General features: G+C 42.3%; 1 pseudogene across 1 annotated transcript; it reads right to left on the bottom strand.

Moving 5' to 3' along the window:
- Positions 1 to 1,057: 1,057 nt before the first annotated feature.
- LOC111157473 lies at positions 1,058 to 5,004 on the bottom strand (annotated as a pseudogene). Its single transcript, XR_002641304.1, has 2 exons — positions 4,896 to 5,004; positions 1,058 to 1,869 (listed from the first exon to the last, which is right to left on the bottom strand). The product of XR_002641304.1 is annotated as a protein PRRC1 pseudogene (transcript).
- Positions 5,005 to 13,049: the final 8,045 nt, after the last annotated feature.

The raw sequence follows: 13,049 nt of genomic DNA, 5'->3' as shown, positions 1-13,049 counted from the left end.
GATGGCTGCATAGTATTCCATTGTGTATATATACCACATCTTCTTTATCCATTCATCTGTTGATGGACATCTAGGTACTATACATAGTTTGGTTATTGTGGACATTGCTGCTATAAACATTCGGGTGCACGTGCCCCTTCGGAGCACCACGTTTGTATCTTTAGGATATATACCCAGTAGTGCAATTGCTGGGTCATAGAGTAGCTCTATTTTCAGTTTTTTGAGGAACCTCCACACTGTTTTCCAGAGTGGTTGCACCAGCTTGCATTCCCACCAACAGTGTAGGAGGGTTCCCCTCTCACCGCATCCTCGACAGCATCTGTCATTTCCTGACTTGTTAATTTTAGCCATTCTGACTGGTGTGAGGTGATATCTCATTGTGGTTTTGATTTGTATTTCCCTGATGCCAAGTGATGTGGAGCATTTTTTCATGTGTCTGTTAGCCATCTGGATGTCTTCTTTGCAGAAATGTCTATTCATGTCCTCTGCCCATTTCTTGATTGGATTATTTTTTCTTTGGGTGTTGAGTTTGCTAAGCTCTTTATAGATGCTGGCCTCATAACATGAGTTTGGAAGTTTTCCTTCCATTTCTATTTTTTCCATTTCTATTTTTTGGAACAGTTTCAGGAGAATAGGAATTAATTCTTCTTTAAATGTTTGGTAGAATTCTCCTGGGAAGCCGTCTGGCCCTGGGTTTTTGTTTGTTTGGAGATTTTTGATGACTGTTTCAATCTCCTTACTGGTTATGGGTCTGTTCAGGCTTTCTATTTCTTCCTGGTTCAGTTGTGGTAGTTTATATGTCTCTAGGAATGCATCCATTTCTTCCAGATTGTCAAATTTGTTGGCATAGAGTTGCTCATAGTATGTTCTTATAATTGTTTGTATTTCTTTGGTGTTGGTTGTGATCTCTCCTCTTTCATTCATGATTTTATTTATTTGGGTCCTTTCTTTTTTCTTTTTGATGAGTCTGGCCAGGGGTTTATCGATCTTATTAATTCTTTCAAAGAACCAGCTCCTAGTTTCGTTGATTTGTTCTATTGTTTTTTTGGTTTCTATTTCATTGATTTTTGCTCTGGTCAGTCCGCGTCACGTTCATTAAGCTCTTTTCCAGGACTTCACCCACTGTCACCAGAAGGCCTGACCACCTCAGACTGTAGTCCTGGGGAGTGAGACTTTGAGCCTGCTGTACAAATTCCAAAGGCACAGGTGTGGCCTGTGTAAACGTTTCCAGGTGAATGCCATGGACGGGGTCTTCCACTATCAAACAGCCAATGTCAAACCACTTGTCAGGTAGCAATTCTGCAATGAAGTTTTCTACTGACACAGCAGTCTGTTTTTCATGGATCACTCCAGCTTGACCCAAGCTGTCTATCCGTTCCTGGGCACCTTTTAATCCAGCTGCATAGCCTACCGGCTGTGGGGAAATATTGGACTGTCCAGCTTCCCCTATGACCACAGCTAAGCCAAAGACCTCCTGGAAGGCATCTCAGACGGCAGCAACTTTTACTTCTTTATTTGAGGTCACTACAATATCCAGTTCACCTCCAGATTTGATATACGGAGCCATGCCGGGGTCCAGCGTTGTAATCATGCTTTCTACTGAATGTTTTGTTTTATCAAGCACAGATTTCACCACAGGATTTCCGGCCACACCTTTAATAAAACCCCAGAGTCCACCAGCAGATGCTTCATCCTGACTTCTACCAACTCGAGGATCTTCTTGTTCCTCTGGAAACGTAATGGCTGATGTGGTTCCCGGTCCTTGGGCCAGAGATGTCAAACTGGCTTGCTGAGTAATGGGAGTCGGCAAAATACCGCTCCGAGAAGACCACGAAGATACCGGCAAGAGCTCCCGCTGCGCGTCCCCGCCTCCAAAATGGCCACCCCAAAATATTTTTTTAAACCCGAAATTTATGGAATAAATTCATGCTGGCTACCCTGATCCATCGTCACTGGGTGACATCAGGCTGAGTGTAGAGGCTGCCCCTCCTCATGCTGTTTGTAGACTTCCCTGGTCCTTTCCCGAGAGTCTTGTCTCAGACGTTGGCTGGGCAAGGTTGGGACCACCAGCTGTGGCCTCAGAAAGAAGCCTCTTGGCTCCATTAAGTCTCATAAGAATTGCTGGGGCTGACAGAAGATTTGCTGCTAGAGAGAAAGCCTACACTGATGATGGCTATCACTGCTTCTGTAGAGCACAGGACTCTTAGTGTACTTGGTTGTTAAAAAGAGACAACAGGCTCAAAATGGAATCACTAGTGCTAAGCCTGTGTCACCAAACCAAGACTTAATACCTAACTGAATTACAGTTTCAAGCTCTCCCAGGAGTGGGATCTTAAACAAGTCCATCTAGAATCACTTGGTCAGTACTAGTGAGGTCTCTGCCTGACAGCAACTGCAATCCCCTAGAGAAGGTGACCTTGCCTGAAACAGTCCATTCTTTGCTAGTAATTAGCTTGTTCCACCCCCTTTTGCTTATAAAAATATTTCCTTTTGTGCAGCTCTTTGTAACTCTTTATTTCCTGGATGGGTTGCTGCCCAATTCATAAACCATTGAATAAAGACAATAATTTCTTTAAAATTTACCCAGTTCAATTTTTTTTTAACACTCTGCAATTAATGATAGGGCAACCTCATAAAGTTTACTTTACTGCTTTGTGTCTGTTTCCACTTCTGTACATTTGGGGTAATAGAAAGGCCAACTCCAAATGATGAGTATAAGGATGAGACCAACCAGAAGAGACTTCCAGTGCCTGAGACATAGCACATGCTCAAAAACTAAGAGCGGCTAGACCATGTTTCTCTTTTTTCCCGCCCTAGTAAATGAAACTAGATAAACTGTCACATGCTTGTGATATTTTAATGGGAGCAACCAGAGAGGCTAGTCATTTTTAGTGCCTTGCTGTAATTCTGGTGCTTTCTTTTCCACCACAAAAGCACCCTCATCCCAGGCTATTTGGTGGCTTGCCCTCCAACACCCCAACCTTCACTCATCCTGGAGATTGTCACTGTCACTTCCTAAAGGAAGCTTTCCTGACCCTCCCACCCATTTCAAGACCTTTGAAATAAGTCTCATTCCTCCTTCATGCTCTCTGCTTTCTTTCCCGACATGAAACAGCTACTAAGCAAAGAGCCAAGAGCTTACTTGATTAATCTGTCCCTGGACTGTAGAACCACTATAATAGGGACCGCTTCTGTTTTCCTCCCCATTTGTGCCCATTGCTGCTGAGCACATGGTAGGTGCTAGAAAGAGAGTTAAATGCAAGGTGTTGGAATTGTAAATGAGAGGAATGCTCTTCTAAGGAAAGACTTGCATCTTTTCTCTATTGGAAAAGGGAATCCCTTGGAGACTAGTCCTTTAATTATTAGGAACCAACTAATTTCACAACATGCCTCAATGTCCTTATGTTTAAAAATCTAAGCTCCACACCACATTTTCTTCCTGTTCTCCCATTTAAATAATAAATACTGGACAGAGACCTGACTCCAGAAGCAGAAAGCAAGTCAGCTTCCTTCTTTCCTTCCTTCCTTCCTTCCTTCCGAGGTAATGGGAGAAGCTGAGGAGCTGTCTGGGCGTAAGTAAAGGATGACTTACTTAATGAGGTTTTCTGCTGGCTCCCTGCTTCACATTTGAGGTCCAGAGGACCCTGGGCAGGGTCTTTCTCATCACTCTTGAGACAGATGTTCTTGCCCTTCTGTTAACTGGAAGTTGAAGGTAATTACTCGCAGAAGTGAGGCTCCAGCAGACACATTAGAGCCGGTGGAGATTTCACTGGACCACAAATCGTGCCCCTAATTAGGCAGTTGCTAATACAGGGAGCTCAGAATCGAGTTTATGGGCTTGTTCAGGCCTGGAATGTCTTCCACCTGTAAGTGGCCTGAAAAGGTGTGGGAAGAGGAGGGAACGGATGGGGATGCAGACAGGTTGAGCAGGGAGTTTATGGGATGGAAAGAAAGAGATGAAAGAGAGAGAGAGAGAAGAAGGAAAGAAAAGTTAAGGAAGGAAGGTGTCTTCCATCTTCACTCTTGATGACTATAGTGAAAGAGCACCAGATTTCATTTTAGAAATCTTGTGCTCCAATCCTTGGTATAATGACTTTGGAAATCTGTTTGGCATTATCTACTGAAGCCATACGTCTTATCTAGACCCAGGTGATTCATTGCAAGGTCTCTGTGTAAGAAAAATGAATACCTATGCCCACCCAAAGACACGTACAAGACCATTCAGAGCATATCTATTCAGACTAGACCCAGTGGGACAACCCTGGTGTCCAACCACAGGAGAATGAAAAGATGCTTTGCAGTGTTTCTTACAACAGGATACCCCACAGCACGTTTAAACAGGAGACAAGGCAACTCGTGATCATTGCAACCCCATGGGATTTTGTTGAGCAAAACAAGGCAGGTACAGAAAAGATACATTGTATGAAATGTTGTTTTTAATCAAGTTCAAGTAGAGGCAAAACTAAACTTTGGAGATAGAAGAATAGGGGTTGCTTCTTATGGGGGGGAGCATTAACTAGGAGGAAGGACAAGGAAGCTCCAGGGGCAGAGAGGGGGGTGGAGGAAATGTTCTATATTGTGATCTGGGTGTGGTTACATGGCTATAAAAACTATATGAGAAGTAAGACTGCTCTATGCCAAACATTGGCATACTTTATGTAAATTGTAGCTCAATGAAAACATTTCTAAACAGAGAAAATATATTTACCAAAGCAATAGGTGAGAAATGCTGTCTTGTAGTTCAAACTTTGATCACTTTGACTAACTAAAGGAAGAAAATCTTTCACACTTTTATCTATTTTAAGCATTATTTGGTGAATTGCCTGGGTGTAGTCCAGACCGCGTGCCAACAGAAATCTGTGATGTGCCGACAGAAATCTGTGTTCTTATCTCACCAACTTGAACAGCCTTGTTGAACAGTGGTGCATTGGAATCCTTGTGTAGTTGTTTGTTGCAAATCCTTTCCCCCACACTCCCTTTGTCATCTGTCATCAGCTTACTCATGATGATTTTTTTCAAAGATGGTTTTTATGTAGAGAGGTTTTAAAGTTTTAAGTAATCAAATCTATCAATCGTTTCTCTTGACTATTTCTTTCATTGCCTGGTTTTGTTTTCTTCCCAAGCTTCTCACATTTGAGAAACTGATGAAGCCAAGATAGCTAGATCAGTAGAGTGAGCAAAGGGACACCAGCAAAACTGGGATGGGAGAGACAGTGAGGGATCATATAACACGGGTTTTTAGATTTTTGAATGTATACTATGGGCAATTGATAGTCAGGATGGCAAGTCAACAGAGTGGTAAAGCAAATTAATTTGTGTGTGATGAAGGTGACTTTGGTAGCTGGATGGGGAATGGGTTGGAGGAATATAAATCCGGAAGACCTATGGAGATTACCATAGTGGTCCAGGGGGGGAGTGGCATGGAGTCAGAGAAATGGGACCGCGTCAGAGATAAGCATGAGAACTCAGTTCTGTGGGGCATGCTGATGGGCTGGAACTGGAAGGTGAAGAGGGAGGCAGGGCTTGGTGAAGAAGTCTGGGCTAATTGAAGATAGTTGAACACTCGCCCCTATGTGTTCCCCTAGATTTCTGATTTCTTATTTGTACTCCTACCTCTGTATCAGGGTAGAATGTGTTTTTAGTGGTTCAGTTGAAGTTGCGATTTTTATTCCCCTTACCCGATAGTGATCTCACCAGTACAGTGTCCTGGGTGACCTCTCACTTCCTTGTCGATTGGTGGGTTTTCCCTTCTCCGTGAGGAACCCATCCTATTTATTAGTCTCTTGTCACAGTGTTTCTTCTTTGGCTTTTATCACGCAATTCTGATGTTTGCATGTTTTGATTCATTTAATTTCTGTAGGAAAACTTTTTTTTTTTTTAAAGATTTTTATTTATTTATTTGAGAGAGAGACAATGAAGGAAAGAGAGCAGGAGCAGGGTGGGGGGCAGAGGGAGAAGCAGACTCCCCACTGAGCAGGGAGCCTAATGTGGGGCTTGATCCCAGGACCCTGGAATCATGACCTGAGCTGAAGGCAGATATTTAACAGACTGAGCCACCAAGGTGCCCCAAGAAAATTCTTCCTTAATCATTCTTACTACAAAGTTCTCAGCTGTTTTCTCATGAATCTATTTTGTTTATATTATTTCCACTTTTCCCCCAAGGTGAACTTAAGAATCCAATAATTAATTTCCAAGCAAATTCCATTAGGAATGTAACTAGGATTTTATTAAGCCCATAAATTAATTTCAGAAGAATTAATGTATTAATTTCTCATACATAAATATTTTTGCCTATAAATTAAAAATGCTTATTGTTATTTTTCAGCAAATTTGGTAGCATACCCTTGTAGATCCCACTTATTCTTCAAAATGTTTTTCCCCCACAGAATTTTATGTTTTGGATACCTCTGTAAATTCATTTTTTTTTGTTTTTATATGGATTATTATTGATATATATGAAATATATAAATTGAAAAAAAAATCCTCTATGAAGTTAGGTTATAAAGCTTACTTAAGGGGTGCTTGGGTGCCTCAGTCATTAAGCATCTGACTTTGGCTCACGTTATGGTCCTAGGGTCCTGGGTTTGAGCCCTGTATCAGGCTCTCTGCTCAGCAGAGAGCCTGCTTCTCCCTCTCCCATTCCCTTGGCTTGTGTTCCCTCTCTTGCTGTGTTTCTCTCTGTCAAATAAATAAAATCTTAAAAAAAAAATAAAGCTTACTTAAAAGATATATTTTAAAAATAGATTCTCTGGGGTGCTTGGGCTCATTCAGTTGAGAGACTGACTCTTGATTTTGGCTCAGGTCACGATTTCAGAGTTGTGAGATGGAGCCCCATGTTAGGCTCCGAGATCAATGTGGAGCCTGCTTAAGATACTCTCTCTCTTTTCATCTGCATCACCTCTCTCTCCCTGTTTAGAAAAAAAAAAATTTCTGGAGTTTTATAAAGATAAAATAGCATTATTGTACAAAGTGATAATTTTGTCATCTTTTCAATAATCATATCTCTTCATGGTTCATGCCAATTGCATTGTTGAGAGTTTTTGGAAAATGCTAAATGGTAATAATGATAAGTATCTTGTTTGCTTCCTTTTGATACTGGTTTTAGTAAGAGGTCTTATTAGTTTTTCACTTTTAAGGATAATGTTGATAGTTAGCTTAAGATATAAAGTCTTACTATGTTAAAAAATCTCCTATTTCTAATTTCCCCCCAAAACAAGTTTTGGGATTATAGAATGTACTTGGAATGTTATTGACTGCTTTTTTCTTTCTCCATTAAAATGATTGTTCCTATTTTCTCCTTAAATATATTCATATGAGATGTTGCATTAATAGATCTTATAATAATGATCTTGGCATTTCTTGGCTAAATCCTACTTGGTCATTGTGAGTAATTCTCTTAATTCTGCTGCTTGTTTGGTCTAATAATATATTATTTAAGATTTTACATGACTTTCCGGGGCACCTGGGTGGTTCAGTGGGTTAAAGCCTCTGCCTTCGGCTCAGGTCATGATCCCAGGGTCCTGGGATCAAGCCCCGCATCGGGCTCTCTGCTCAGCGAGGAGCCTGCTTCCTCCTCTCTCTCTGCCTGCCTCTCCGCCTACTTGTGATCTCTGTCAAATAAATAAATAAAATCTTTAAAAAAAAAAAAAGATTTTACATGACTTTCCAATTTTACTATAATTTTTTTCTCCACTTCTCACATTTTGGAATCAGGGTTATGTTGGCTTTACAAAATGAAAAAATGTATTCATATTTTTCTAAGCCTGGAACAATTTTAATAGCATAGGGATTTTAGTCCCTTGAAATTTGGAAAGTACTAAATCTCAGAACTGTCTGGTGCAGGAGTTTTTGCAAAGTAATTCTTTGATAAATTTTTTAGTCTTTCACAGTAATTTGTCTGTTCAGGTTTTCTTCCTTTTCACGAGTGAGGTTTTTAAAGTGACTGTTTCCCCAGAATCTTTCCATTTCAGTGAGATTCCGAAGTTTAAATTGTTTATAGTCTTTTACTATTTTATTCTTTCCTCCTCATCAGTAGCAAGATTTCTTTTCATGTGATTTTTTTCCCCTCATTTACTATGCCAGAGGTGTCTGCTTCACTAATCTTTGAAAGAACTGTTTTTTTTAACCTTTAAAAAAAACCCCATCAAATATATTCTACATACAAAAAAATGCATTTATATGTAGATATATTTAAATGCTGAAACTAAACATTTTGTTCCATCTGGAGGTGAGAGGACAATACCAGTCCCCCAGAGTTCCCCTCTCCAAAGGGCCCCTTCCTCCTTTGCTGAGGAATAATGACATCCTTGAATGTAGGATACAAGTCTGGGGCATACTTGTAATATAGTATTTCCTCTAAACAAGATCTAATCTAGTTTTGCCAGTTTTGAAATTTTTGTGAGTGGACTCATGCTCTCTAGTTTTTTGTTCACTTTCAGGTCTTCGAGGCTCACTGTGGTTTTTATACGTGTCGTGGGTCCATCCTTTCCCACTACTGTATGGCACTCACATGAAGGGATACAGCTTAACTGTTCTGCTTCGGAGAGACATCAGGTGTTTTCTCTCATAACTAATGCTGCCACAAATATTCTTGCACACATTTTTGAGAACCTATGCATCCTTTCTCAGCTATGTAGGAAGGGGAGAAACTTGCAGATCATAGGATATTCGGAGTTGAAACTTACTAGATTCTATTCTTTTCTGATGGAGTTCAGCCAGTTTACACAGACACTGGAAAGGTGTGGAGACACCCCACACCCTCACCACACTTGGCACTTCCCAGGCTTTTTAATTTTTGCCAAACTGGAGAGCATGAAATAGTATTCTAGTCAGTGTGAAATCCCAGTGGCATTTTTTTTTTAAAGATTTTATTTCTTACTTGACAGAGACACAACGAGAGAGGGAACACTAGCAGGGGGAGTGGGAGAGGGAGAAGCAAGCTTCTTGCTGAGCAGGGAGCCCTCTGCGGGCCTGGATTCCAGGACCCTGGGATCATGACCCGAGCTGAAGGCAGACACTTAAGGACTGAGTCACCCATTTTGGAGATACACTTATGTGATTATCCGGAACAGGTAATTTACGTGCATGGTTCAAAGACAAAGTTGCTTTTTACCTTTGCTCTCACTATGTATAGTTTCCATCATCCCCGACCAGAATTAACCATTTTTTATTAGTTTCGTTAACTTCCAGACCTTCTTTTTGCAAATGCAGACAGATATGATTGCATATTTTTATTTTCTTTCTATACACAAAGTGTAGCATACTATATACAGTCTTCCATTTTTTTTTCACTTAACAGTATGACTTGAAGATCTTTGCGAATCAGTGTGTAGGTAACTTTGTTTCTCTTCTTTCTTTTCTTTTTTCTTTTGAGCAGGATAGCACATTTCATTGTATAGATTGGTTCAGATTCTACCCCAGCAGTCCACTGCTGATGGGTATTTCATTGTTTCCAGTCTTGTCATGTTAAACAATGTTACAATAACTTACTTGTAGCTCTCATTTCCCTGAGCTGGGACTGCTGGGTCAGACCGTCCAGGCATCTGAAATTTTTCCATACAAACTTGATAATCTGTGCATCTACTTTGTGAAACAAAATCTATTGCTATTTCTCTGAGGATTATGTTCAAGTCCTAAAGTACGTAAGAAGCACTGAAATCTTCATGACATTGAATTTAAATATCCAAAAACATAGTGATGCTGTTTATTTCTACAAGTCTTTTTTAAAGATACATTCTGAACGATTTCTGTTATTCTATCTTCTGGTAGCTCATCTTTTGTATTGTGATGGTATGGGGGGGGTCAGCTGATTGGTAGTGAATGCTGAAATATACAAAGAATTTATCATATGAGTAACTGACAGATTCCTTAATTTTCCATTAAGTATGTTAACTCCGAGAAGTGGGTGCCAAGACAGGAGTCTGGTGTGCCATAGCCTGATTAGTGGAAACGCTCTGAGAGAGAGGGAGGCTGGAAGATGCACATAGGTCACCCAGCGGAGAAAGGAGGGCGGCAGGGGTGGGGCGGGGGGGAGCATGTCAAACGTCAGTGAAGTTCTGGGGAAAGCTTAGCAAGACCTCTGTTGGGGGTGGGGGGTCCTGAGTTCAATGTTGCCTGTCAGGGGGCTCCCCCATCTTTCCTGATGCGCTCAGTGGTTGACGGGAGCAGCCTGTAGACAGTATGGTCTCTGTAGGCACGGGGTGATGGATTTTAAGCAGTGGGGCTTGGTGGTCAGTTCCACACCCTGGGGTGTAAGAACACATCCTTTGGCCACCACAGCCCACCCTGGGCACTGCGCTTCTCCACACGGACTTAGGAGTGGCTCCACTATGGCGCCTGTGGGTCCTTCGTGAGGGACAACGTAGCCGCCGGTAGAAGTGAGTGGAGCCCTTGTCACTGGAATGATCTCAGGACTGCGACTGCCCTCCACTGCTCCCTCCTCCAACCATTCTGAACTCCTTCACTCCCCTCAGCAAGTTTGGGTGGCTTCTCTGGTATTACAACCCAAATCCTGTTTGCTGAGCGTATGAGCTGTTGATACTTATATCCTTCTTGGTCAGTTATAGTGAGTCAGGGGAAAGGCAGGAGGTGCCTGAGGTCCAGCTCTTCCTCCCCTCACTGTTTGTGTGAAAGCCCTCCCTCCTCATGCTGGATTGAGATCCTTTACCCCCACCAGGGACAGCTCTCCTCGCCCCTCGCCCTGGTCACAGGAGTCCCAAGTATGTGACAGCCAAACCTGGTAGCTCAGTAGAACCCTTGCTCTGTCTCTTGGAAAGGTTCCCGCTTGGGAGATCAGGCCCCCCAACTCTGCAGAGTCCAAAATTGAGAGAATGGGAAGCACAAAATCCCGCAGTGGGTCATCGGGCATGATGGTAAGCACAGTTATGCCTACTTCTACCCATTCTTCCATTCCGGGCCAGTCTTCCATTCCAGGATCTAGTACCATGCAGAGTTCTCTGATTAAATACACACACATTGCATCCTGAAGAATGGCACCCCACTCCTTTCAGTGTCTCCTCCTGTCCAGTATGGCTCTCAGGCTGAGCCTGAGTGTCCTATGAGACAGATGGTCTGAGGCTGGTTCAGTATGTGAGCTGACCAGTGGAACCCACCATCAAGGGCCTATCCATACCTATTTCACCTTGATGTGGGCACCCTGGCCAGACGCTGTTCTCGTCAGGATTCTATTCCTATAGATCAGGTCTTCCTGAAAGACTCCCTTTCCCAGGAATGACCCTGTCTTCATATCCCTGTCACACTTAGCCATGGTCTGGAAAGCCTAGCCTCAGCACAAAGAGGGAGATGAGTTCCAGATCCTAGCAGCTGTGTCCTGACTTACAGTATCAGAGTCACTGACAGAATCACAGATCTGAGAGGCACCCACGCACCCACAACCACAACATAAGCTACTTTCCTGCAGTTTCCTTTTTTTTTTTAATTTTAAAAAATATTTTATTTAGTCATTTATTTATTTGACAGAGAGAGAGAGAGAGAGAGATAGAGAGAGGAAGAAGCAGACTTCCAACGGAGCAGGGAGCCCGACACGGGGCTCGATCCCAGAATCCTGGGATCATGACCTGACCCAAAGGCAGGTGCTTAACAACTGAGCCATCCAGGTGCCTCACCAGCAATCTCTTCTTATTTGTAGTTTTTTATTTGATTTCTTTTTCTGGACTACAATAATATCATCGAAAACTAATGATTGTTTTACTTTCTTCATTTTCATTGCTTTTTGTTAAATTGTGGCAGGCAGTATGTCCAGCACAACATTAAGTAACAAATGGAGAGGATTATGAGCAGGCTGGTTCTTGTTTCTAATTTTGCCAATCCAAACACCCTAGGTTTACCCTTTCCAAATTTTAAACTCCCAGTCTACTTCTAGGGTGAGAATGTAGAGTGGAAATGGGGGCAGCTGCCCAGCCCTTCATTTTGAGGTTGGATACCAGTCATTTAAAGTTAGAAATTCCAACAGGACTCAGAGGCACACACAGAACAAAGATGTTCCACAATTTAAACCCAGCAAATATTGTTCATCTCCCACATGCCTCAAAATCTGATAAAGACGCTGTTTTCTCTATCATGGACTGTTTGCCACAGACACAGATGCCGAGGAGAAGCTGTGGGAGAGGTGGTGGCAGCCTGCATCCTGGATCCCTGGCAGTGCCAAGAGTCCATGTCTTCCAGAAGCTTCCCTCGTTGCTACAGACCAGCGGTTCCCAGACATCCCTGTGTATCAGAATCCACCGCAGACCTTGTTAAAACTGAGATTGCTGGCTTGACCTACTACCACAGAGCCTGATTCAGTAGCTGGAGGGTGGACCCCAAGAATTTGCATTTTTAATAGGCTTCCAGGTCAGGGTGATTCTGCTGGTCTCCTAACCACTTGTAGAGAGCAATGATGGTAGACTCCACACCTGTTAAGAACAGAAGGTCATTGCCTTTGCTTACCAGGCTCTCTGCAGACATAATCCTTAATGAGGTCTGGGTGGCCCTTCACTTTTGCTACAGTATTGTGTAAGGAAGGTGGCTTAGTGTGGTGGTCATGGATGTGTGCCTCTCAGATCTGTGACAGTATCCTTGACCCTGATAATCTGCCTATGGATTCAGCTGCTGGGCTCTGGAATTCACCTCTTTCTCTGTGCTGCTTTTTATGGAAGGAATCACTTGCTTGGATAAAGCTGCCATAGTTGAACTCACCAGCCAACATCAAACACAATGTGGTCTAAGGCTTAAAAGCCTGAGCCTTAGCAGGCAGAAGCTGGCCCTCTACAAGCCTCTGCAAACATGTTCTGGTTGTGGAAAGAAAGCCTCTTGAGTGTGTCTCTATCATTCAGTCTAACAATTCTGTCTTTTATTGTGAGTGGTTAATCAGGTTTTGTAGGTGGTGATTAAAACATTTGGATTTACTTCTTTTTTAAATTTAATTGTACTTTTAAAATTTATTTTATTTTTAAAGATTTTATTTATTTATTTGACAGTGAGAGTCACAGAGGGAAAGGGAACACGAGCAGGGGGGAGAGGGAGAAGCAGGCTTCCCGCTGAGCAGGGAG

The sequence above is a fragment of the Enhydra lutris genome, unplaced genomic scaffold (assembly GCF_002288905.1).
Source record: "Enhydra lutris kenyoni isolate GAN:26980312 unplaced genomic scaffold, ASM228890v2 scaffoldscaffold55, whole genome shotgun sequence".
In the NCBI taxonomy this organism is placed as follows: Eukaryota; Metazoa; Chordata; class Mammalia; order Carnivora; family Mustelidae; genus Enhydra; species Enhydra lutris.
The sequence above is the reverse complement of the archived record's forward strand: the minus strand, read 5'-3'. Positions and strand labels throughout refer to the sequence as shown.